We start from the raw sequence: 25,148 nt of genomic DNA, 5'->3' as shown, positions 1-25,148 counted from the left end.
CAAACCCATAGGCTCCTAAATCTCTTTTGAAAATGGGACTTGGGCACTTTTGAACATTCTACCCTGCATCTTATTTCGGGTTCCACCTAAATTATTCTGGTTTAGTTTAAATCCATTAGGAACAGACCTAAGATAAACCAAACCAAGCCACTCAAGCTGAAACGAGAAAGTGCTATGGTTCAGGCAGGACTAGAACTTAGGTCGACCTAGATACATCGTTCAGGGCTGTGAAAAATTTCACACCCTGGGTAACATAGTTAGGTTGTCCAAACCCCCAGTGTAGACACGAGTAGGTCAACGGATTTTTCTGTTGACCTAGCTACTGCCTCTCAAGGTGGTAGATTTATTAGTGATGGAAAATCCTCTTCCATGGCTGTAGCAAGTGTGTACGCTACAGCAGTGCAGCTGCAGAGCTTCTTGTGTAGACGTACACTAAACCAGTGCAAATGTGTGTGGAGACTACAGCCCCTAGTCAAAGATCTTCAAAGCTGCCTAAATGATTTTAGCACCTAATTCCCATTAAAGTCAATAGGAACAGAGGGTCCAAATTTCCCAGGCAGCTTTGCAAATCTCACCCAAAGGGAACATTAACAGTGCTCACCAAGAACCAAGAAAGCAAAAAAAGGATCCCACCTTTCAGAAGCACGTGTCTGCAGTCCCTTCCTCAGGCGAATAGTCTCTGTGGGTTCAATGGGACAACTGAGCTAAGCGCGGGCTCTGCGTGAGTTGAGGTATGCAGGATCTGGCCCAGTGCAACTGAATCACAATGCCCAATGAACAATATTTTTTTTGTATTATCACGGCATCTAGGAGCCCAACCCCAGACCAGAATCCCATTGTGCGAGGCACTGTACAAAACACAGGACAGAAAGACAGTCCCTGCCCCAAAGAGGTTACGCTGCATTGGGCTGATCTTTCCTTTCCAGTCCTGCACTGGACTTTGCCATTTTGCTTACAACTCTTGCTATGTTTATCTACAACTCTGCCATTGTAATGGTGGTAATTTAGAGATGGATGAACTTGAAGGCAATCAGGACCTGATTTTCAGAGCTCCTTAGCACCCCTAGTTCCATTTTCTCCAGAGCTCAGCACTTCTGAAAAGTCAGGACCCACCAATTTCCATTTTTGAGGGCATGCTCCAATCCTGACTGAAATATTTTCCTTTCTTTCCCCCCCTTTTCTCCACTTATATCAAGCGAATGCTTGAATGCTTCCCTGCTAGCAATACAAAGAGAGGACAATCCCCTTGGAGCTTGATACACAGAACCTATTAATAAGCAAATGGAAAGAGCTGGCGCATATTCCTCATTGTTTAAGTCCTCAGCCACCAGAGTCTGAAGCATTTCCCTTCAGGGTCCCATCCATGCAGAGTCATCTTGGGAGATTACTTATGCTATTGTCTTGAGTGAATGAACTACCACAAACTCACACATACCAATGACTTGCGGGCACTGATTTAAAAACCAAGCCGAGCTTTGGTAGGCATGACAACCGGGTCCAGGCACCCCACAGGGAGAACAGAAGGTTTGAACCCCCAAAATATGCAGTTAAAATCAAGCGATTGTTTACAATGTTATTGTACTACAAAAATATAATCAAGTATGGTCTTTTGTGAAAGCTTGTCTTGTTGCGAACGTGACGGTCATTGTGAGATATACCGGCAGATTGTTGTTACTAATTCATGTATATCGAAAACCATGCTCATATAACTTCAGCCTCACTGCACAGCAGGGCAGTGAGATGTGTGCAAGGAGGTGCATTTCCCAAACCAGCAGTTACATGAAACCAGCTTCGGGTTCCCACGCATTATCCAGCCCAGGAAAGGACATTGGTGGACCACTAAAGTTAACGGAAAGACATGGAGACAACTGGGATTTACCCACCCTGAAAAACCATGAGGGGGAAAAAACAACCACCGCCACCTGGCAAACACTTAAAATAGGAGGGGTTTGAAGTGAAAGGATCCAGAAAGTGAGTGACGGCCCCGAAGCAGGCAGTTGTCTGAGAAACAACAGCTCCTCCCTACACTTAGGGGGTACTTTGGGAAATTGTTTAAAGGCAATAGGTAACTTGTATTAGAAAAGTGATTTTATCCAATATAGAAGTGTAAAGTCTCAGGTTCCATCCTTATGTTTATTTACTGTGTAACTTGTACATGTTTGCGTTTCCTTACTATTTCATCTTTGAATCTGTCGTTTTTCTATTAAATAAACTTTTTTGCTTATTTGTACCCCAAGTAGGTCTCTGCTGTGGAAACTGTGTGGAGTGTGTGTGTCGAAGTGAGGTGATAATTGGGGGGCTGGTTTCCACAACTTCAGGGGTGATGAACTAGCAGGGAAAAATCCAAGCTCTTTGGGACAGGGACTGGTAGTTAAGAACTCGGGAAGGAAGAACTTCTGGGAGACTTGCGACTGGTTGCCATTGCCCTAAGAGGAGTAACTAGGCTGGTGGAAGCCAGGGTGAGATATGGTGTTTGTGGGCAGGCTACTGGTGTCAGGGACGTGAACCGTAACAGCACAGCATTAAGGCATCCCAAGATTATCGGGCAGGCAGCGACAGAACCACTTACTGGTTGGGGCGATTCCCAAAATGTCGCAGAAGGGAACAAGCCTTTATCTCTCTACATACCGACCATACCTCTGTGCGGCTATCAGTGAGTGTAAAGAGTGCAGAGACTTTAAAGGAAATGACACTGCAGGACCAGCGAAGTGGGTGAAGATAGCTAGAGAGAAGAGCAAGTCCTTATCTCAAACTGGAAACCTATCACTTAAGTTTCTACTCCCAGGGTTGTCTCAATTACACTCGATTGCCTTTTGCCATTGGGGACTAGATTCAACATATGGCGGCCTGGACCTGGTTTTAAATTGAGCAGTCCCTGGTGGATGTTCTGGAGAATTTTTCATTCCCCATTTGCTTTAGAGCAGTGGTCGCCAACCGGTCAATCGCAATCGACTGGTCAATCCTAGAGGATCTCCCAGTTGATGGCGATCTTCGGTGTCCTAGCGGGGCTGCCGCTAAGACAGGCTCCCTGCCTGCCCTGGCCTCACGCTGCTCCCAGAGGCAGCTAATGCACCCCGCAGCAGGGAGGGGTCTCCCTCCGCGCACTGCTCCTGCCTGCAAGCACTGCCCCCGCAGCTCCCATTGGCTGGGAACAGAAAGCTGTGGCCATTGGGAGCTGCAGGGGAGATGCTTGCAAAGAGGGCCACGTGCAGCTCCCCTGCCGCCCCCGGGGCTGCAGGGGCGCATTGGCCCCTTCTGGGACTGGCGGGGGGCCAGGGAGCCTGCCTTGGAGGCAGCCACGCTGCACCACCAACCCGGAGCCGCCGAAGGTAAGAGCTGCCCAGCAGGCAGCTGCACCCCAACCCATAGCTCTGAGCCTCCTCCCAGAGCCAGCATCCTGTACCCCCTCCTACACCCCAACACTCTGCCTCAGCCCAGAGCCCCCTCCTGCAACCAAACTCCCTCCCAGAGCTTGCACCCCTTACCCCCTCCTGCACCCTAACCCCTTGCCCCAGGCTCAGCCCAGAGCTCCCTCCTGCACTGCAAACCCCTTGGTCCCAGCCCAGAGCCCCCACCCCCTCCTGAATCCCAACCCCCTATCCCAGCCTGGTGAAAGTGAGTGAGGGTGGGGGAGAGCGAGTGACGGGGGGGGGGGAATGGAGTGAGTGGGGTGGGGCAGATCCTGCATTGCCCTTAAATTCAAAAAGAGATCATGGGCATAAAAAGGTTGGAGACCACTGCTTTAGAGGCTACAGATAGGGCCCAGTTCACATAGGCATTTCCATCAGTGCAGAAAACTACCTTTCTGATATAGTAACATTTTATATCCACTTTGCCCAGATGTAAATGACTACACGAGAGGCCTGATCCAATGTCCACTGATGACAATAGAAAGACTCCCACTGACTCCAAGCCATTAGGTCAGGCCCAGGGGACAGAGCATTGGTGAATTAAATTTCCTCCTGTCCTACAGGTGTTTTCCAGCCCTGCAGGGTGAGTTCCTGTATTTAAAAAAAGGACACCCTTCCTACAAGCCGGATGGGATAAGTCTCTAGAACAATACATTACAGATTTAAAATAAAACAGCCCTGGCACCTCCAGGGTTAAAGCTTTGGTGCTGTGCTGTACTGACTGTCCCGGGTTCATCTAGTAACAAAACCATTTGTTCAATAGGTTGCAATCCTCAGAGCTCATACCCGTAAAGACACAAAGGCGGTGAAAGCATGCACTGCATTTTCCTCACTAATGCACTGGCTTTTCTTCTGCCCATAAAGTAAACCTCTTCTGTTTCAGCGTCTCAGCCAGGGTGGAAAACAAAACCCCCAAAAGGATATTTTCCCTACAGGATAGACCCCACAATATTTGCTAGATCCTCTCTCAAAGTTTCTATCCTGGCTCTTCCCAGAGCAGGCCTACTGAGTGCTTAAATCACAGTCTACATGACAATACTATAGGGCATCCCATGCATTATAGACTTAAATCATTTACTTGTCTTTCATATTGACACACACTCAAATTCAACCCATCTCATAAGTGTTTCGGCGACATGCTGAATATAGATCAGACTCCCTGGTGGACGCTGGTCATTTTAATGTTGTGAACAACCTGTCACACCTTTCAGTTTCCTGCCACCTCATTCCATTTGCTATTTCAACTGTATAAATTGGGGTGACCAGAGGATAACAATAATCTTACATTTATACAACACTTTTCATCCCAAAGTGTCCCTAAGTGCTTTACAAATTTTACGCATTGTTCTTCCCACTACTTCACTGGATGAAACTGTACTAATCAGCACTGCACATCAGCTGAACAGGGCGCAAAGGATCCAAAACAGGATGCAAAGAATACTGTATCCATTTGAAGCTATAAGGTGAAATTGTAGGAAAGCGGAATGTAACTAACTAAACTGGGATGTCTCTAGGCCAAAACCCCTCTTACTAGAAATGCTTTGGGATTTTTTTTTAATAAATCCCAAGTGGTCAGGACAGTTTATATCTCACAGTCCAGCTTGAAAATGCCCCCTAGCACCACACAAGGACCAGGCCCATCGGCCATTACTAGAGATGGGAAGATATTGAAATTGACGTAAGTGAGAGTGCGAGTGATCACTTGGTTCCAAAACCTCCTCTATTTACACCTCAGTCTGGAACAGTTCCTCAGATTTGTCATCTAAACAGAATGAATCACTTACTTGGGTTTCGCAAAAAGAAAAGGAGTACTTGTGGCACCTTAAAGACTAACCAATTTATTTGAGCATGAGCTTTCGTGAGCAACAGCTCACATCAGCTGTAGCTCACGAAAGCTCATGCTCAAATAAATTGGTTAGTCTCTAAGGTGCCACAAGTACTCCTTTTCTTTTTGCGAATACAGACTAACACGGCTGTTACTCTGAAACCTTACTTGGGTTTGTGCCATATTTGTATGAGTGACTATTTGTGACACAAATGTGTACACATTCATCCAAAGAACATTAACCACTTCCCCTGATTTATCCAACTATTCAGAAGTAATCACAATAGCTCAGATTTTGAATACTCGGAATGGTTGCATTCAAATAGTAATCCAAAAATTACTGCAAAGAGTGAATAAGTAAAGGAAATGGCCATTTGCTCACAGATATTTGACAAGCAATCTACAGTCAATTGTCCTGGTTAATGGGAGCTGTCAAGATTCAAAACCACCATTAATGGCCCACACTTTGCATAATTACAGTCGGACCTCAGAGTTATACTTCATATTTCTAGTTTCACATACAAGAATACTACATTTATACAAATAGGATGAATACATGCAGAAGAATATAACCTTTGCACAGATATGTTACATGGCATATCTAGCATATTCCAGTTATGTCATATTTACATTCATAAGCATATTTCTATAAAGCATTATGGGGTGCAATGTCACAGGAGGTGGGGTGATTAGGCAAATTCAGTCAAGTTGTAACATCTCCAAAGATGTACCACCACCAGGAGAGTCTCTCATATGCTGGTTCAAATGAGATTCTCTAGAGACCAACTGACTCAGGGTCTTCTTTCTGATGTAGCAAATGGATGGAACCTTCTGTCCAAGGCAGGGGTGGGAGGGGAAGGGGGAGAGGGAGAGGAGGCAATCCTTAGGGAAAGGTTGACACCTGCCAGAGCCTGAGGTTGGAGTTGCAAGATCTCTGGTAAGCTTTTTAGCATATGTGTAGGTGCTTTTATTGTTTGTAATATACTTTCTCTGTAATGCTGTGACTATAAGAATAAAATGTGCTTGCTTAGAAAGAGCTACGTGGTAACTCACATCTGCCAGCATTTATGTTGCGCACAGCCTTTGAAGAGCAAGTACAGCACAGATGCTGGCCTGGTTAGGCAGTCTGGCTTGCCAGGAATTAACACACTGTAGTCAGGGAACTGCGCAGCCTGGAAAAACCCCAGTCAGGAGGGAGAGAGATGCATGTCTCCACCTAAAAGAGTGACGGCTGGGAGTCAGAAACCTAAAAGTGGGTGTCCTTGCTGGACCACAGAGGGGGAACACAAGTGCTATTGCCCTGAACTGTGACAGACATATCCTAAGAAGGAGCAGCATTTTCTAAATCAACACCACAACCTCCTAATGCATCCTGCATAAAACTGGTTGAATTTTTTCAAAGTTGGGGGTGAGAGGGATTTTTAAAACACATTTTTGCATAACATCCCCCTCTATTTTTTTAACTAACTATAGAACCGATCAAAGTTTCCCAAATTACAAATAATAAATGGGTTTAGTCTGATTGAAAAACATCACAAGGATAGCTTTTTCTCATGGCATTTCTGTATTTCCTGTTCTGGCAGCAGCCAACCCCAAGGATCACAGAGGTGTGTGAAAGGTAAGTAAGGCTCGACAGTCTCAGAATAAATAGTTACAAAACAGGGTTCACAGATTTAATGAGCATCATGTTTTGGGTCCATTTTTTATTTTGGCTGATCCAGTTTAGTTATCTTTGTTGGAGAAATGGACAAGTTTTATCCAAATCATTTCATTTTTCTTTTCCTACCTTCTTTTAGAGTTCAGGCTCTTGTATCTCACCCAGATACTACCCCTACTCTCTTTTACTTTCTTCCATGCCACAGAAAACATATGCAGAAGTTCAACACACTTACTTTTCTGGATGGGAGGAGTTGGGCTCTCCAGCAGACAGAAGAGCCAACTTTCAGGACGACTTTATCACTGCTCAATGGTCAAATGATGGATTCTTGCATCAGCAACCTGAAAAGATACATTGACATATAATGGCATCATTGGACTAAGGAGTACAGTCATAGCTTCAGCGGCCTAAATTGGTAAGCTGTAGCTTCAAGTGAGCTCTGAAAAATAGGCAAGAAAGGGAAACTTTTGATTCTATTTCATTGGAAAGAACACTCCCATTGCAACAGTTAAGCAGAAAAATTCTGATCCAGTTACAACCGTCTACAATGCCCAGATGTCTTAAAATAGAGAAACTTAGGCCAGCCTGCCAAAATATTTAAAATACAAATATACTACTAATATAATGGGATGGAGTGTGGTCTAGTGGGCAGGACAGTGGACTGGGAGTCAGAAGACCTGGGTTTTATCCTGATGCTGACCTGCTTTGTGACCAAAGGCAAACACTCATCTCAAAAAGCTCATCTCTAAAGCTTATGCTCTAATAAATTGGTTAGTCTCTAAGGTGCCACAAGTACTCCTTTTCTTTTTGCGAATACAGACTAACACGGCTGTTACTCTGAAACCACTCATCTCTTTGTGCTTGTTTACCTTCCTACCATTTGTCTGACTCATCTATTTAAACTGAAAGATCTTTGGGGTAGTGACTGTCTTATAATGTATATGTACAGTGCCTGGCACAAAGGGGCTCCAAGCTCAACTGGGACTTCTGGGTGTTGTCATAGTCGTAAATATAAATAACAATTATTATTCTTTAGAATATTTGCTTTGAAGAGCAGCCTCAGGGTTAAACCCACTCGCAGAAAGTTCCAAACAAATCTCTGGCCTCCAAATGATTCAGTTCCATTGTCTGACTTATCAGAGGAGATAAACAGTAGAGCTTGCAACCAACACACAATGAGCTGTGATCCTATCAGGACTTCACAAGCTAAGCAGAGTTGGGATGGGTTAATATTTAGTTAGAGGATCTCCGAGAGACACTTAGGTGGAGTTGGCTCTTCAGTATGTGGCATTGGTCCCTCTAAGCCTATCACCAGTCAATGCTCCAGTATTGGATTGGGGTCATTGTGATGGGGGTGCCATGATTCCAATGAGAAATGAAACCAGATGACCTCAATCTCCTGACCTTTCATGGCCACCAGACTTCCTGGCACTTCACAAGAGCAGGGATGTTAGTTGGTATACTAGCCAGATACCAACGTGGCTAATTAAATACTGCCAACCTCAAATTCCCTCTGTAGTTTCAACTGAAACAGTAAAACCATCTTTCTAGCCTCAACTGGAACCCTACAATAAAAAGGAGCACCTACCCATACGTGTCTGAGAAATAAAAATAAAACAGCAATGCACCCCTCATTAAAGCTGGTCACTTTTTTTTCCTCCTCTTCAAAGAACAGTTTCTCAGCAGAAAATGCTGTTTCGATGAAATCAAAGTGTGGACAGAATTTTTTTGTAAAATGATTTCAAATCGAAATGGAGTGTTTCATCTGGACTTTCTTGTTTCATTTCATTCCAACCATCAGTTTGTTTTTAATTTTATTATATATTTATATTGTATGTAATGACCGTTGAAATGAAAGGTTTCAATAAAGGCCATTTTGATGTTTCCGAATCAAAATATTTCAGAATTTCCATTCTGCAAAATATTTCAAGATTTTACTTCTGGCACTTACTAGAGATGATTTTTTTTTTAAACGTTGGAATTTTTTATGGGATGGAAATTCCCTTTTCTGGGCAGTTCTACCCCCATCCAATAGAATTGAACTTCCCTACAAGACATAAAACACCAATTTCCTTTCCCCAGCACAGCCCCTCACCACCATCCAACCCCACCTTCACCGCAGCCCAGCCTTACTGCTTTATTTAGACTGTATACAAAAATAAAAAGAGGTTCTTGTCCATCACCCTTGCCATAAATTATTCAAAACAAACAACGAGCAGAATACCAAACTTCCCCTCCCCCCCACCCAAAGATCAATCCCAGCAAACTCCACCCTGATGCAAGTTTTGCACGTAGATGTTCTCTGCTGTGCACTTCAAAGGTCAATCGCCGTGGCCCATTACCTGAGAGGTGGGCAGTGTGGGAGCTTGGTTCACAGCTCAGTGTGTATCACAGAGAACACTCTACTGCCAGGTCCCTGTCTTTTAAATCAAGGGGGACCCATCTCAAGCAAATATCTCCAAAGGCCAGAGATAGGACACTAGATGGAGAGGGTCTGAGTTACTACAGAGAACACTTTTGCAGGTGTCTGGCTGGTAGGTCTTGCCCACAAGCCAAGGATCTAACTGATCACCATATATGGAGCCAGGAAGGAGTTTTCCCCCAGTCAGATTGGCAGAGATCCTAGGGGGGTTTTGCCTTCCTCTGCAGCGTGGGGCACAGGTCACTTGCTAGTTTGAACTGGAGTAAATGGCGGATTCTCTGTAACTGAGTCTTTAAATCAAGATTTGAAACTTCAGTAATACCACCAGAGGCTACGGGCCTACTACAAGAGCGGGTGAGTGAGGTTCTGTGGCTTGAGATGTGCAGATCAGTCTGGAAGATCATGATGGTCCCTTCTGGCCTTAAAGTCTATGAGTAGGTCAGCTAACTGCAGCTCTGGCAGCAGAATATGATGAGACAGGCTATCGGGTGTTCGGAATGGCTTTGCCCTCTTATGTTCTTGCTGCTGTGTCTCACCAAAGGTGATGGGGATGTGACATGTGGATGTTCCAATAAAATGCTCTGTAGTGTACATTTATATATACACTTGCCAAGATTATGAGAAGTTGTGGCAATTTAGGACATGATTTTCATGCAACGTTGCACGTTTTTGCAGAAAACAAGCTGAGAACCAGTGCAGAATTAGGACAATAATTTCAAGTCACCTCGTAACAGATTTTACATAGTTACCTCACACATACACTTATCACACACACAATTGTGAATTGCCTTAGGCCACTGCTAGCTGAAAGGCATGATATGTAAATGTCATTATCAACATGGTGCAGATCAACTTTCCTTTGTGCACTCCAGGCTCTTTCTGTATGATTTCAACGTGCTGGCTTCCAAAACGCTGGACTATATAGATAGAATTTTTTTTGTTATATTTTTTTTTTTTTAAAAGAGTCACTCATTTCAAAAATCTATGGTCAGCCAAAACAGGAAGAGTAATGGATGTCGACATAGCCCTTAAGAGGACCAAAGTTATTAGCCTAATGCATTGAGAAGAGTGATGCATTAAGACATTAAGAATCAAAACAATCACATTAATGCTTGACAGCATAAGCAGGAAACAAAAGATGAGAGATGTAATGTAAACCATATGGCTTAATAACTAATACCTCATTTAAGCATCTTTATTAAAACAGCTCTTATAGGTTTGAGTCTTAATAAATATGTAAAACATGGTTGGCAGGATGTTATGTTCTTTTATCCTCCACCCCCACCCCACCCCCGAACAAAACTGTCAAAGATCTGAATGCTACTTTTCCTTTCACAAAGTCCAAATTCTATGTCAACCCAATTAAGCCTACACAGTTATAATAAATGAGGCTTGTCAGTTACTCTCACTTGAGACTCACACTGTAGCTAATATTACTCAATAATGCAGATGTTTTCTGTCTCTTTTCCTTGGGAAAAAAATACATTCAAATGAATTAATGATAAATAGGTATTAATATGGAGAGGACATGCTACAGAGTGACACAGGGCGGCTTATATGTCAAGTGGCAGAGATGCTTGTGAGCAATGAAGTCCTCTAATAGTCTGATGTATTCTGGTAATTTACAAGTTGGTATGTATCTGGACCACACAAGCCTTTTTGTTTTGTTTTGTTTAAAATACCGCATAAAAACGTTAAAAACCTCTAACAAAAGCCACAGGCAGTTCCCAGCTGACGTAAACGGCCTTCAGCACATGGCTTCAATAGAGCTATATTGCCATTTACACCAGTTGAGAATTTGCCCCGCCAGGAGCGTTAAAGAGACAACGTCAAGATAAGAATCAATTGGCAGAGGCTGAGGGCTTCCCGAAATTAAATCAGAGAGATGCCAGCCACCAGCTAGATTCTCAGCTGGTGTAAGTGGTGTAGTTCTAGTAACTTAAATGGGACTGTGTCTATCTACATCAGTTGAAGGCTTGGCCCCATGTTGTTTTTAGAAATTATCCTCTCTAGTATTACCAATGTCACCTTGGGTTATTAAAAAGTGAATTAATTTTTAAAAAATGAAATCTAATGGTTACATGCAGGGTTTTATCATTTTTTTTCTTTTTTGGAAATAAACTTGTTTCCTTCAATTCTTAAAATAATTTCCATATGGATTAGTTTTGGAATGGATTTTTGACTTTTATACTTCCCTTCCTGCAGGATTTCCTTCTTTTTATGTAATGGCTTTACAAATTGAAACGAACGCCAGCAAATTTGGAGCCAGATGACAAACATTCCAAAGCTCAGGGAGCATTTGAATCCAGTGCGAGAGAGATCTCTGGCAAATGGATTTATCATCGTTGGAGCCTGGACTGGAACCCTGGTGTCCCCGCCCCCGGGGGAGTGCCCTAACCACCAGGCTATACAGTCTCTCTCTCCGGCCCCACTGGCAATTCAAGTATTTTATACATAGACAAACTTCTCCAACAGGAGAGATTGAAAGAGACCCACCCCAGAATAACCGATAGTCTGGCAGAAAGGGCACTCCTGTAAGAGGAGAGACCTGGATTCATATCTTTGCTCCAGAACAGGGATTCAAACGCAGTCTCCCACATCCCAGGGGAGTGCTCCAAACCAGTGGGCTATTGTGCATGAGGAGGGCACCACCAATTTTGTGAATCTAGCCCTTCATTTCCTTTTTTTTTAAAATAAATAAATAAAAAGCAAAGTTTAAGTGCCAGAAATTAAATGTTTCTTTCCGAGTCAAACAAAAAACATTTCATTGACCCAAAATGAACATTTTTTGATTCACCAAAAATGTAGAAAAATTTCACCTTTGGGTCAACCTGAACCCGTATTTATTTATTTTTTTAATGACACTGCCAAAGAACCGAAAAGCCAGTTATTTGCACCGGTATAACCATGCAGACACGGTGGGCCAGATTCTGATCTTCGCCATGTTGGTGTAAATCCAGAATAATCAGAGCCAACGGTATCACTCCAGACCCAAGAATGACTATGATACAATCCAGAACTATGCCCAGTGGAGTTTTGCCACTGGAACAAGCAGCTGGCTTCTGATGCTTCGCCTCATCTAGGGTCTGTCTACACTGCAATCACAGGGCGGTGACTGGAGCATACGTAGACATGCCCAAGCTAGCTGTAATCGAGCTAGCTCACGTACTGACAGCAGTGAAATTGCAGCATGCAGGCTTCAGCACGGCTTGCCCACGACCCTGGAGTAATTACTTGGGCAACTAGCCCATACTGCCATGACCTTACTGCTACTGTAACAGGCTAGCTAGATCAAAGCTGGCTCGGGTATGCCTACACGGGCTGCAATCAGACCTCCAATCACATCGTAAACGTACCCCTCCCCTGCACTACTTCACAGCAGTGTAGCTGGCGAGGTCTTTAAAAAAAAAATACCCTCTCTTCTCACCACCTTCCCCACATATAAACGAAGAACAGGAAGAGTTTGATAAAGGACAAAGCGGCATCGAATTCTGATTCCAGGCTTTTAAAAGAAAATGCAGAGTAACCTGTGTTATTTTACTTAAAAACAAAACAAAACAAAAAACATTTCCTAATCTCATGTTTGAAGAAAGTTGGGTAAAACTGTCAGTTTCCTGTTTTAACTGGAGTCTCCATCTTTTGAGCTCTACAGTAAGTAATAAGTAGATTCTCACCTACCTACTTTCTGAAGCAATTCAAAGCCCACCTGGGCTACTGAAGTGCCTGCTTACAACAGAGAATAGGGTAGGAGCTGAAGGATTTGACACTGCCCCAAACAGACACTTAATAAATAGTGTTCTCTTGATATGATTGAAACCAGCTGGGTGAAATGGAATGGTGTAGACCCTTACCTCAGTAGAATGAAATAAAGATAAAGTCAGAATAAATGTGTCTCCCCCTCCCACCTCTCCTAAGTGAGCAAACCTGTTTTTCATAACTTTAAAGAGCAAATATCCAGGACTTCCTACCACAAGAGTCAGCCAATTTTTAAACTCTTCAAAAAAAAAAAACCAACATGAAAACCATTTGCATTTCTTCTGCGTCTCTAAGAGGTCTGCCATTCCGAATCTTTGACTGGCTTCAAAGGAAGAAAAAAAAATGTATAAGAGCAAAAGTTTCAGTAGTGACTTTGGGGTACCCAACTTGAGACTCCCCACAAGTTTTCAAAAAAGTGCTGAGCACCTGCCCTCCAAAAATCAGGCCATTTCAAGATGTCTGAAATTGGTCCATCCAAAATCACTAGTCACTTCCAAAAACCTTGGTCTTCAGTTGAAGTGCCTGAAACCGTTTGTCACTCTGGAAAAAACCTTGGTTAAAAAATTACATATTGATATAGGACTTCTTATCCCCAAAGGATCACAGAATGATTTATGAACCTGTGCTACATCTACCAGAGGAACCACCACGTCTACCCTTGAAGTGCAGCCACAACTGGGGTGAAACACAGCAGCTGTTCAACAGCGCACGGCCCTGCTATGCAGCTGCCCAAACCATTTCAGGCTCTAGAGTACAGTATCCAAGGGAAAGTGCAGGGGAGAATCAGGCAAGTCGAATGTCATTAACCAGATTGACTTTTGCCCAGTGCAAACAGCTCTAATACCTGCTTCTAGCAAAAGTTGCTGGAGGATCTTTAATGATAACAAATGGTCATGCTGCCTGTTTTAGGTTCAGATGGCAACTTTAACAGCACAGCACCAATCTCAATCACCAAGACCAATTCCTGATCCTGCAAAGACAAACACATGAGTAACTTTACTCAGGCGAGTACTCCCATTGCAGCCAACAGGATCAGTCAGGTGAGTAAAGTTACCTGCATACTGCAGACTTTTCAGGGTTGGTCCCCAACTTAGATTTCTCTGCTAGATCTCCCACCCCGTCACTGACTGGGTCTAACCTTGTTTAGTATCAGAGCGCCTTGTTGGGTTTGACTATGGTGAGGAGGATGGTATGAGAACCTACATACAATAGTTATATCTGAGGAAACCAGGTCAGTAAAAGTGCCTATGAAACAAGAACAAACTGAACCAAAACATTTTTTTTTTAAACCAAGCACTTGAGGGACATTACGTTTCTTAATCAGAAGCTAAATATGCATAAATCAAGATCGCAAACAAGATAAGAAGCCAGGGAACACTCCTAAAACCTATTGTACAGCTACAGAAATCCAGCAAGCTGCAGCCTGGAGGATTTTCTTTATATTAGGTTTATGTCCAAGAATGAAAGGGAGAAAGTAGCCATCCAGAGAGGAATGGGAGCTTAAAAAGAAAATAATATTCTTAGAGGCTTCAACACTCTGGAAGCTCATTTGTCATAAGACACATGATAACGGACTTGAAGAAATGCAGGCACTGGCTGTAAAAGTCATTAATTTTAGGGCTCTTGTTCGGCGGTCGTCAGAGGGAAGAGGAGACTATTAGCACACGCAGCTGCTGTCAGCCACAATATGATTTTATGTAAAACCACATTGGTGTAATTGATTGGTGTAAATCCAGAATAACTCCATTTGTGTTACTCCTGATTTACAACAGTGCTAATAAGAGCTGAATGTGGCCCTGTATTTTTCTGGATAAACTTTCGATTGAGCTATCGATCAATGAATAGTAAGGATTAGGGACTGCCCTCCTGTCAGTGAGAAGGTTGTTCTATTGTTGAGATTTTCATATTACAGGCTTATTTTTTGTTCATTTGATTTCACTGGAGCTACACCAATTGACACCAGCTGAAGATATGACCCATCAAGTTTCAAAACATTTGCCATTCTACAAGCTACTGCTATTTTCAAACATGGGTTTGTTCTGCCTATCTGCCAGAGTTTCTTGCACCTTCCACTGAAGCATCTAGAACTTGTCAAAGACAAGACAGTGGACTAGATGGCTCACGGACGTGATCCAATGTGGCAATTCCTATATTCACATTAGAGCTGGCCAGAAACAGACTTTAGTCCGAAAACGCCAGTTTGTTGTACCAGAGATTTCTCATGAAAGCAAATTGGGTTCAACCACCTTTCACTGAATCACAGGTAGGTTTTCATCAGAAAGCTACCTACTTCCCTGCTAGCTCGCCTGCCGGGCTGCTGGGGAGTCCTGCCAGGAGGTCAGCTGACCCCGAGCTTCTAGAACCCATGGTTCTGGGGTAGTTCCACCACATGGACCGCCCTGAAGCCAGGGAGTCCAGGTCAGACATGTGGTCCCAGGCCAGCTGGCTCCCCCCGGCAGCATGAAATGAAAACTTAGTTTTATCAGAAATGTTCACAAAAATACACCAAAATTTCAAACAGCTCTAAGTATGACATTGTCTTTCCAATGTGGCTTTCCTTAGAGTTATCAATGGCTTTCCAGCCTAGAGAATAGGGGTCAGATTTTCAAATGTATTTAGGAGACTAAAGATGTAGATGAGCACTTAGTGCAATTTTCAAAAGCACTCAGCAGAGTTAAGTGCCTACCATCAATAAAAGGTATGGGGGGAGCATCACAATTTCAGTGAGAGTTAGGCACCTAACCTGGTAAGCTGCTTTTGAGAGAGAGAGAGAAAAAAAAAATCACACTTGGTGCCTACCTACAGCTTTGGGGTCCTAAATACCTTTGAAAATCTGGCCCTGAGTAGCAATCATACATTCTACGTGAGGCTCCTATTGAAAGCCATTTGGCAACTTCAGCTACTGCAGACCTTTAGTGGAATCCTTAATGATCACGGGTAGACAGGTTATGTCTCACTCAAAAAACATTGAGACACAACTTTCAAAAAAAGCACAATTTGCAATGAAGAACCTAACTCCCATTGACTTTCAAAAGGAGTTGCATGCCTAATAGACTTTTGTGCCTTTGAAAATATCACCCAGCATCTCCTAACACACCATGCCAGGCGATTGGTTCAGTACCTGCTCAATGAGAATGCCTTCTCCTATATAACCAACACAGCTTCCCTTTACAACATTTTCCTTAGAGATCTCAATTGTATAAGAATAGACCAAAAGTCCCCTTCCAAAGGCATCTAAGTCACTTAGGAGCCTAAATACCATTGATTTTAATGGGCTTTAGGAGCCTAAGTGAGTTAGGTGCTTTTGAAAATAAGACTTCAGGTCTACACTTACTAAGCTTATGAAGTCTGATCAGTAACACTATCTAGTTTATAAGATAAGTTAAGGCTTGTCTACATGGGAAAGTTATGCTGGTATAAACTAAAACATGAGTTTAAACCACTATAGATACACTGCTATAATCCTCCATGTGGATGCTCTTATTCTGGTGTAAGTGCACCTTCCTTAGTTTTAGCTTATGTTACTTGGGAAGGAGTTTAAGCTAAACCAAAAAAATCCCCAGCCTTACACCAAAATAAGTGTGTCCTCGTAGAGAGGTTATACCAGTTTACTATTCTGGTAAAAACTTTCCCATGTAAATAAGGACTTAGTTTACTCGATCACATCAAATGACATTCACCCCCTGAGCAGAGGGACCAGCACAAAGCTTATGCACCACTTACACAACCCACTTAAGCACAATTGTGAGAACTTTTAGTGTACATTGGACTTGTGCTGGTCCTCTGAACAGGGATGAATTTTATCCAAGGCATTCAACAGCCTATTTCAGAGATGCCCCAAAAAACTTTTAAAAAAACAAAAATCCATTCCTTTATAGTTTCTAATTAGCACTTCTTTTTAAGTTGGGACCAAGGCATTTTTTTAGTTGAAGATTTTATTGTCTTGTCAGCATTTCTTTGTAGGGAATGTTATGTTCTCTTAAATTCCCCTGTCTTGAATTTGGCCAGTTCAGGAGCAAAGCGGGAGATGCAAATTCAATCAATCCACTTTCAGGGAAGAGGCCATACTTCTTTAAGAAGAGATAAATAATTAAACAAGTCTGTGTTCTGGGAAGGATTGGGGTTGGGCGGGGGGGAAGGGGTTGATTCTGTGGGCGTATGTATGCAAAAACTGGACAATTCTCCAATAAGCATGAATCATCAGATGATTTCATAAACCATGAAGGTATCATTACATTTCTGGCATTACATGTTATATGACTTCATGTGACACTTCCATTTCTTCCCTCATTCCTTCAAACCCAACTTCTGCCAGGAGACAGTGCTTCTCCAGACTCTCTAACATTCTTCACTGGACTATAAAACTAATAGCATTTAAAAGAGGAAAAGGAGAGACCATCCACTGTATTTTCATGGTCATAAATACTTGTCTCGTAAACTGAAGATTATAGGAAGCATGGATTTGAATGTGGTTTATTGTACTGTTCAGATAACAGAAGGCTTGGACTTTTATTTTTTTTTCCTTCATAGAAGCAAAAATCCTCTACAGGTCAAGACATTGAAATTTAGAGTGCGTAAAATGTTTATGTTTGCATTAAAAACATCGAGCTGAAAGGTGCTTCCTTTGTGCCATTCAGTTACACAAATTGTTGTTTTTGTTTTTAATATCTACCATAATCATGATTTAACCCAAACAACTTATTTTTCATATGTTGTACTTTCTTGGATAAGGACTCCCAGTTAGCTCCCATGTTGGCTTTCTTGTCGTGTCCTGAACCGGAATAAGTTGGGGGTGTTCTTTCATAATTATATACAGAGAACAATGATGTAGTTATAGGTAAGAAAAATGGACACTGGATGTGTTGCAAATAACAATTAGTGAATTATTATTCAGATCATCCAGATAAAGAGCAACCGAACTTATACTAAGTGATCATCACAAGTCCCTGTTTTTAAAGGCCATTATAAAGACTCTCCAGAATACCCTGTACAATTTTGTTGGACCTTTAAATATCCCTTTTGCTGGTCAACTTGTTTTGCTAATAGCTTAGGGGACAGTTTCTGCCCCTTTACTCCTTCAAGCAGCACCTACCATTGCAGCAGTCCCATGGATTTTGACGGGGCTACTCACGTTGCCAAGTACTATGCGGCATGAGAAACTATGGATGGATCAGACCCTAAGTCAGGTGCTTGAGACAAAGGGTGAAATCCTGACCTCATTGAAGTCAATGGCAAAACTCCTGTTGACTTCCATGGGAGTTTACCCAACTTCCACTGTGGTGGCAGTAACTAACACTACTGATTGAAGGTTTCAGAGTAACAGCCGTGTTAGTCTGTATTCGCAAAAAGAAAAGGAGTACTTGTGGCACCTTAGAGACTAACCAATTTGAGCATGTTCATGCTCAAATAAATTGGTTAGTCTCTAAGGTGCCACAAATACTCCTTTTCTTTTTGCTGATTGAAGGATAGATTGTAGCATTTGGCACAGCCTGGAATGAAAGGGTGGCATGTAAGATCCAGGTGGATGTGTATCATTTACTCCTGTCTGTGGGCATATAAATCCAACTCACATTTAGCATTTAGAGTAAAAGATGATCAAGTGGAAGTTCTTCGGGGCAGGCATCATCTTTTTGTTGTGTGTTGGTACAGCACCTAGCACTTTGTGGTCCTGGTCTGTGTCTTCAGCTCTTACTTGCTATGGTAAAAATAACAATCGACCTTTTTTTTTTTTTTCCTTTGGTTCAGCATCAGGCTGCAAAAGAGGACGTTGTGTCTGACTAATTGTATTAAAGAGCTATTACATCTACTATTAAACTAAAAAGACCCATACAGCTCAAGTTGCAAATATTTGTGATCAACCCACAGAATAAAAACTGAAAAAAAAAAAAGTCAAATACATTCCCTATTAAAAAAAAAAACAAAACACCAACAACAAATCTGAGGAAATTGCAGTCAGCTCATGGTGAGCAGAGGAAGAGTCTTAAATTTGTCAAATAAATTATTCAGTGTGAATTATTCACTCCGATCTAGTTCTGATGAGATTCAATACTCCCTTTTTTTTTTGTGTAAAGCCTTTTTCTTTGGTCTTTGACTTTCCTTTCCCACCTCCAGGAGGGAATTCAAAACCCAGCAACACACACAATCAGGTGTCAGAATGACTGACTCACAAAAAAGGATGGAAAGATCTAAATGTGTTTAGGCTGGGTAGAAGATGACCGGATAGAGGAGCCTACAAATATTTGAATGAAGTAAACATCAAGGGGGGGGCGAATTATTTAGAGCGAAGCAAGGGGATATAACTACGAGTCATGGGATGAAATTAAGAAAGTCGGCCTAAATTTTCCCTATCGGGAAAAACTTCTTGACAGTCAGATCTATTGGGTTGTCTAGTTGTCTCCCAAAGGAAGCAGTGAAAGTCTCATCACTTGGGACATTTAAAGTTAGATCTCCATCCCTAACTCCTATTATTTCCTTTGTTTAGTAGTCAGTGTAGCGCAGAAGGGAAAAAAAAAACCCGAGTGATTTGGTGACTTAGGATGCTTTGAGTCTTGTTCCATATTTAGGACAGTGACTTCTTCTCATTTTATATTGGTGTTGTCCCTTTTTATGGTGAATTTCTAAGCAGAAAGGTGTGACTTTTTTGTTTCTTTATGATGCGTAAAAGCAAAGGGTAAAATTTTCAAAGCACCTAAATCCCACTTGCAAGAGACTTAGGCCCCCCTAGTGCTTACAGGCCAAATTGTTAAGGTCTTTAGGTGAGTAATCCTGTTGATTTTAATGACAGTTAGGCACCTAAATACCCTTTTAAAATCTGGCCCTTTGTCACTTTTGAAAATGGGGCTTAGGTTTCTAAAGTCATTTAGGTGCTTATGAAATTTTTATCCCAAGTCTCAATTACTTTTATGTTTATTTATTGTCCCTTTGAGTTGAGATGAGAATGGGAAGTTAGCCTGGGAAGAAACCCATTGTTCCAACCAAACTCAGGAATCCATTTGACAAAACAACAGCACACAGCTGGTGCTAACGGGCCCCCTTATTGGCAATTTCAGCAGAGAGGTCAAGAACTCGACTTAAATTGCAAGCTCTTTGAGGCAGGGACTGTCTTTGCGTTCTGTGTTTGTACAGTGCCGAGCACCATGGGGTGCTGGGCAATGACTGGGGCTCCTAGGCAGTATGGTAATGCATATAAATAATGGATCATGCAGACCAAACTCCCCTTTGGCCCCTAAAGGCGGTCCCTTAAGGGCAGGGTTGAGACACAGTGGGCGGGGCAATATGGAGATAATTTGCAGTACCTGGTCACCAGCATTGTACACACTGCATGAATAACACCGGTGTTTCGTGTCTGATTTGCCTCTCTGGCCTGGCCAAATTCATTTGTTTAGTTGGACATGAATATTTGATCATAATTCTTGTTGAACTGCACTCCCCTATAAGATTATGCTTCCCTTCCCACTCCTGCGCTAGCTCGTCTTCATTTCTTGTTACCTGATTTATCCTGTTATTATTTCTATGACTGTAACACCGAGGGCACCTACCCATAGACCGGGACCCCATTGTGCTAGGCTGCGTCCGCCTGACTGTTTACATGTCTGTGAAGCATCACATCTGCCAATAGAGCACAATAATTCTGTCTATGAGCAGCCTTTCACTAGGTCAAAAATTCACTTAAAATCTTTCCAGAAGATTAAGGTTGAATTGCAAGATTTTGTTAGAACAGGTAGATTCATTGCAACTGGATGCTTTTTCTTCTTCTTCTTCAAGCAACTTTCAGCATCCAGAGTAGCACTGTTCATAAACCACTAAGGCTGGCATGTTCAAAGCTACCAGGCAGGCTTTTGACACCAAATTCTCACCCATTTTAATAGAAATTGGGCATTCAAATGTCTTAGCCATCTTTGAAAAATCTCAACTCCACATTTTAGGCATGGAAGAAAATCTCAGATCCTCAAAGTAACACGCTTGTAAATCATGTGTTACCTCCCCCGCATGGAGAAAACAGCCTACTACTTCAGTCACATAGTGTGATTACTCCATCAAGTGGTTTGGTGCTGAAAGTCCTCAACTCCATCTTTTTGACTTCCGGGTGTGACGATCACTCACTAGATCACTATATACACACACCCTGAACTCTGCAAATGTCAGCCCAGAGCCAAGTTTATGAATTGGGACCTTCTTTATTACGGACTGACACTTGGCAAACACTTAATTTTTCAGTCAAAACATCATTGTATTACGCTAATGCAAAAGACAATCTTAATTCAAATCAGCCTTAACAGTTTGCTTATTCACTTTACATGTAGAAGTAAAATAATACTTAGTCCTTGTATAGTTTTTCAGCCACAGACTTCAAAGTGCTTTGGAAAAATGGGGAAGCATCATCATACCCATTTACAGAGCTGGGGAATCTGAGGCAGGGAGAAGTGGTGTGTCATGTCCAAGGTCACACAATGATTCCATGTAATTAAAACACCAGGGTCTCTTGGATCCTAGTCTAGTGTCCTATTTATAAGCTTGGGAGATTTTTTTTTAATAATTTCAATGGATAATATTGATGCTTATTTCTAAGCATTTTTTCCCATTCCTAGAGATCCAAAACTTCTTGCAACTGAAAATTTGTAGGGGTTACACAATTATTTGGAGGCACTAGACATTGACTTGAAAAAAAGTTAAAGGTTTCTTTATAATGATTAAAAATCAAAATGTCAACAGATACAAAGTAAACAGTCAAACAGTCCTTCAGTCAAACTCTAATCAGTTCTCAAGCAGCATTTTACTTACTTTATCTGCACATTTTGATCATCACCGGTGGAAATATTTTTCCGTCGGTTTGCGTGTGCAGTGAAGTTGACTGACCCTGAACTATACAAATCTAATCCTTCCAAGCCTACCTATCTACTTGACCATGCTGTTTACAAAAGGAGCACAATGTGCGTGTCTGTGGAAAATGATTATACATTGCAGTAGTGCCCAGAAGCCCCAGCTGAGGTTGGGGCTCCATTGTGCTAAGTGCTGTACAAACACAGAGGGGGAGACAGCCCTTGTGCTGAAGAATTTATAGTCTAAACAAACCAAGACAAACAAGGGGTGAGAGGAGAATCAGGGGCACAGAGAGGGGAAGTGATTTGCCCAGGGCCATGCAGGAAGTTGGTGGCAAAGCCAGGAATACAACCAGCTCTCATGACCCCTAGCTCCGTCCCCTTTCTGCTCATCCACTTCCTCTTCATAAAATGGAAATAATGCTCACTGAGACCCAAGCTTGGGTTGCTAAGTTCAACTCCACACTGTATTTTTTTTTAAAATAGCCAGTTTTATAAAAACAAACATCTCAAATAAGAACCTTGACAGCCCCTTCACTGGGGTGGTGCAAACAGCGCAGCTGTGTTAGGGACAGACAGACCTCCCACACCTGATGCATTACAGACCTTCCAAATGCTCCACGAGGCTATCAAGAGACTGCAAATCATGATGCTGACAGCGCTCCTCCAGACAGGAATAAAAGCCCCGACGTGCCATTAATGGTATGAAATTAGAACACAGGCCCGGATTTACAGGGGCTTGGCGATTCCATGTCTGTCACTCACTGTAAATCGATTAGCAGGCAGCGAGGTTCTATTAAAGAGCTGTTATATTGGTACAGTATCTACGGCCTTATCTCAAACACACAAACACACACAAAACAGAGCCCTCAAACGGGGCAAAGCTTCCCAAGAACAAGCAGCCCCCAAACACAACAGAACCCCCTGGGTTCCTGCAGGAGAGGAGAGGGGCACAGAGAGGATGTACTCAGTGGTGGCCTTCTGCAAACAGAAAGGGACATGGGAACACATGACCCAATTCAAAGCTCATTGAGAATCAATAGAAAGACTCCCATTGACTTCGATGGGCTTTAGATCAGGCCCAGTGGATAAAAGGCTACATAGATCCTCTGGCCACACGCCAGGTAGGGACTATAGCTCAAACCACAGGTGGTATCTCATTTCTGAAGCTGTGCCCTGGATTGTGGGAGAGGAATCTATTGTCCCCCCACACCGCCCCCAATCTCCTGATGAATTTCCCCGGTTCACAGCTCATTTATCTCAGTTGTATACACAGACCAACATGAGAACGGCCAGACGGGGTCAGACCAATGGTCCATCTAGCCCAGGATCCTGTCTTCCGACAGTGGCCAACGCCACGTGCTTCAGAGGGAATGAACAGAACAGGCAATCATTGCATGATTCATCCCCTGTCATTCACTCCCAGCAGAGGCTACAGATATCCAGAGCATGGGGTTGCATCCCCGACCATCTTGGCTAATAGCCATTGATGGACCAGTCATCCATCAACTTATCTAATTCTTTTCTGAGCCCCAGTTTAGGTTTGGCCTTCACAATGCCCCCGGCAATGAGTTCCACCCATGAACTATGACTGTGTGAAGTACCACCACCTTTTGTTTGTTTTAAACCTGCTGCCTATTGATTTCAATGGGTGACCCCTAGTTTTTGTGTTATGTGAAGGAGCAAACACCACTTCCTTACATGCTTTTTCCACACCAGTCACTATTTTCTAGACCTCTATTATATCCCCTCTTAGTCACCTCTTTTCCAACCTGAAAAGTCACAGTCTTTTTAATCTCTCCTCATACACAAGTTGTACCAAACCCCTCATCAGTTTTGTTGCCCTTCTCTGTACCTTTTCCAACTCCAATATATCTTTTTTGAGATGGGATGACCAGAACTGCACACTGTAGTCAAGGTGTGAGTGTACCATGGATTTGATAAGTTACATAAGAACGGCCATTCCGGGTCAAACCAAAGGTCCATCTAGCCCAGTATCCTGTCTTCCGAAAGTGACCAGTGCCAGGTGCCCCAGAGGGAACGAAGAGAACAGGTAATCATCAAGTGATCCATCCCCTATCGCCAATTCCCAGCTTCTGGCAAACAGAGGCTAGGGACGACATCCCCACCCATCCTGGCTAATAGCCACTGACGGACCTATCCCCATGAACTTTTCTAGTTCCTTTTTTAACCCTGTTGTAGTCTTGGCCTTCACAACATCATCTGACAAGCAGTTCCACAGGTTGACTGTGCATTGTGTGAAGAAATACTTCCTTTTGCTTGTTTTCAACCTGCTGCCTATTAATTTCATTTGGCGACCCCTAGTTCTTGTGTTATGAGGAGTAAATAATGCTTCCTTATTTACTTTCTCCACACCAGTCATGATTTCATAGACCTCAGTCATATTCCCCCCACTTAGTCGTCTCTTTTTCAAGCTGAAAAGTCCCAGTCTTATTAATCTCTCCTCATATGGCAGTTGTTCCACACCCCTAATCATTTTTGTTGCCCTTTTCTGAACCTTTTCCAATTCCAATAGATCTTTTTTGAGATGGGGCGACCACATCTGCATGCAATATTCCAGATGTAGACGTACCATGGATTTATAGAGGCAATATGCTATTTTCTGTCTTGTTATCTATCCCTTTCTTAAGGATTCCCAACATTTTGTTTGCTTTTTTGACTGCCGCTGCCCATTGCGTGGATGTTTTCAGAGAACTATCCACAATGACTTCAAGATCTCTTTCTTGAGTAAGAACAGCTAATTTAGACCCCATCATTTTATATGTAGAGTTGGATTATGTTTTCCAATGTTACATACCACAGTTGTTAGTTCTCCAATTTCATATGAGTTCCTACAGAACTCTTGGGTGACTACCATCTGGTCCTGGTGATTTATTACTGTTTAATTTATCAATTTGTTCCAAAACCTCCTCTGTTGACACCTAAATATGGGACAGTTCCTCAGATTTGTCACTGAAGAAGAATGGCTCAGGTGTAAGAATCTCCCTCACATCCTTTGCAGTGAAGACTGATGCAAATAATTCATTTAGCTTCTCCACAATGACCTATCTTCCTTGAGTGTTCCTTTAGCACTTTGATGGTCCAGTGGCCCCACTGGCTGGTTGGCAGGCTTCCTGCTTCTGACGTATTAAAAAAAAATCTACTAGTTTTTGAGCCTTTGGTTAGTTGCTCTTCAAATTCTTGTTGGGCCTGCCTAATTATAGTTTTATTCTTGACTTGACAGAGTTTATGCTCCTTT

The 25,148-nt window shown here is 42.6% G+C and overlaps 1 long non-coding RNA gene across 1 annotated transcript in view; it reads right to left on the bottom strand.

The window, feature by feature from the left end:
- The window catches only part of LOC140903593 (uncharacterized), a 94,304-nt gene that overhangs the window by 48,634 nt on the left and 20,522 nt on the right, over positions 1-25,148 (bottom strand). Inside the window, exon 2 of the long non-coding RNA XR_012156301.1 lies at positions 7,128-7,233. This is a non-coding gene — a long non-coding RNA (uncharacterized lncRNA). The remainder of the gene's footprint in view (positions 1-7,127; positions 7,234-25,148) is intronic.

Source organism: Lepidochelys kempii, chromosome 26 (genome assembly GCF_965140265.1).
Source record: "Lepidochelys kempii isolate rLepKem1 chromosome 26, rLepKem1.hap2, whole genome shotgun sequence".
Lineage (NCBI taxonomy): Eukaryota > Metazoa > Chordata > Testudines > Cheloniidae > Lepidochelys > Lepidochelys kempii.
This window is presented reverse-complemented; position numbering and strand designations above follow the sequence as displayed.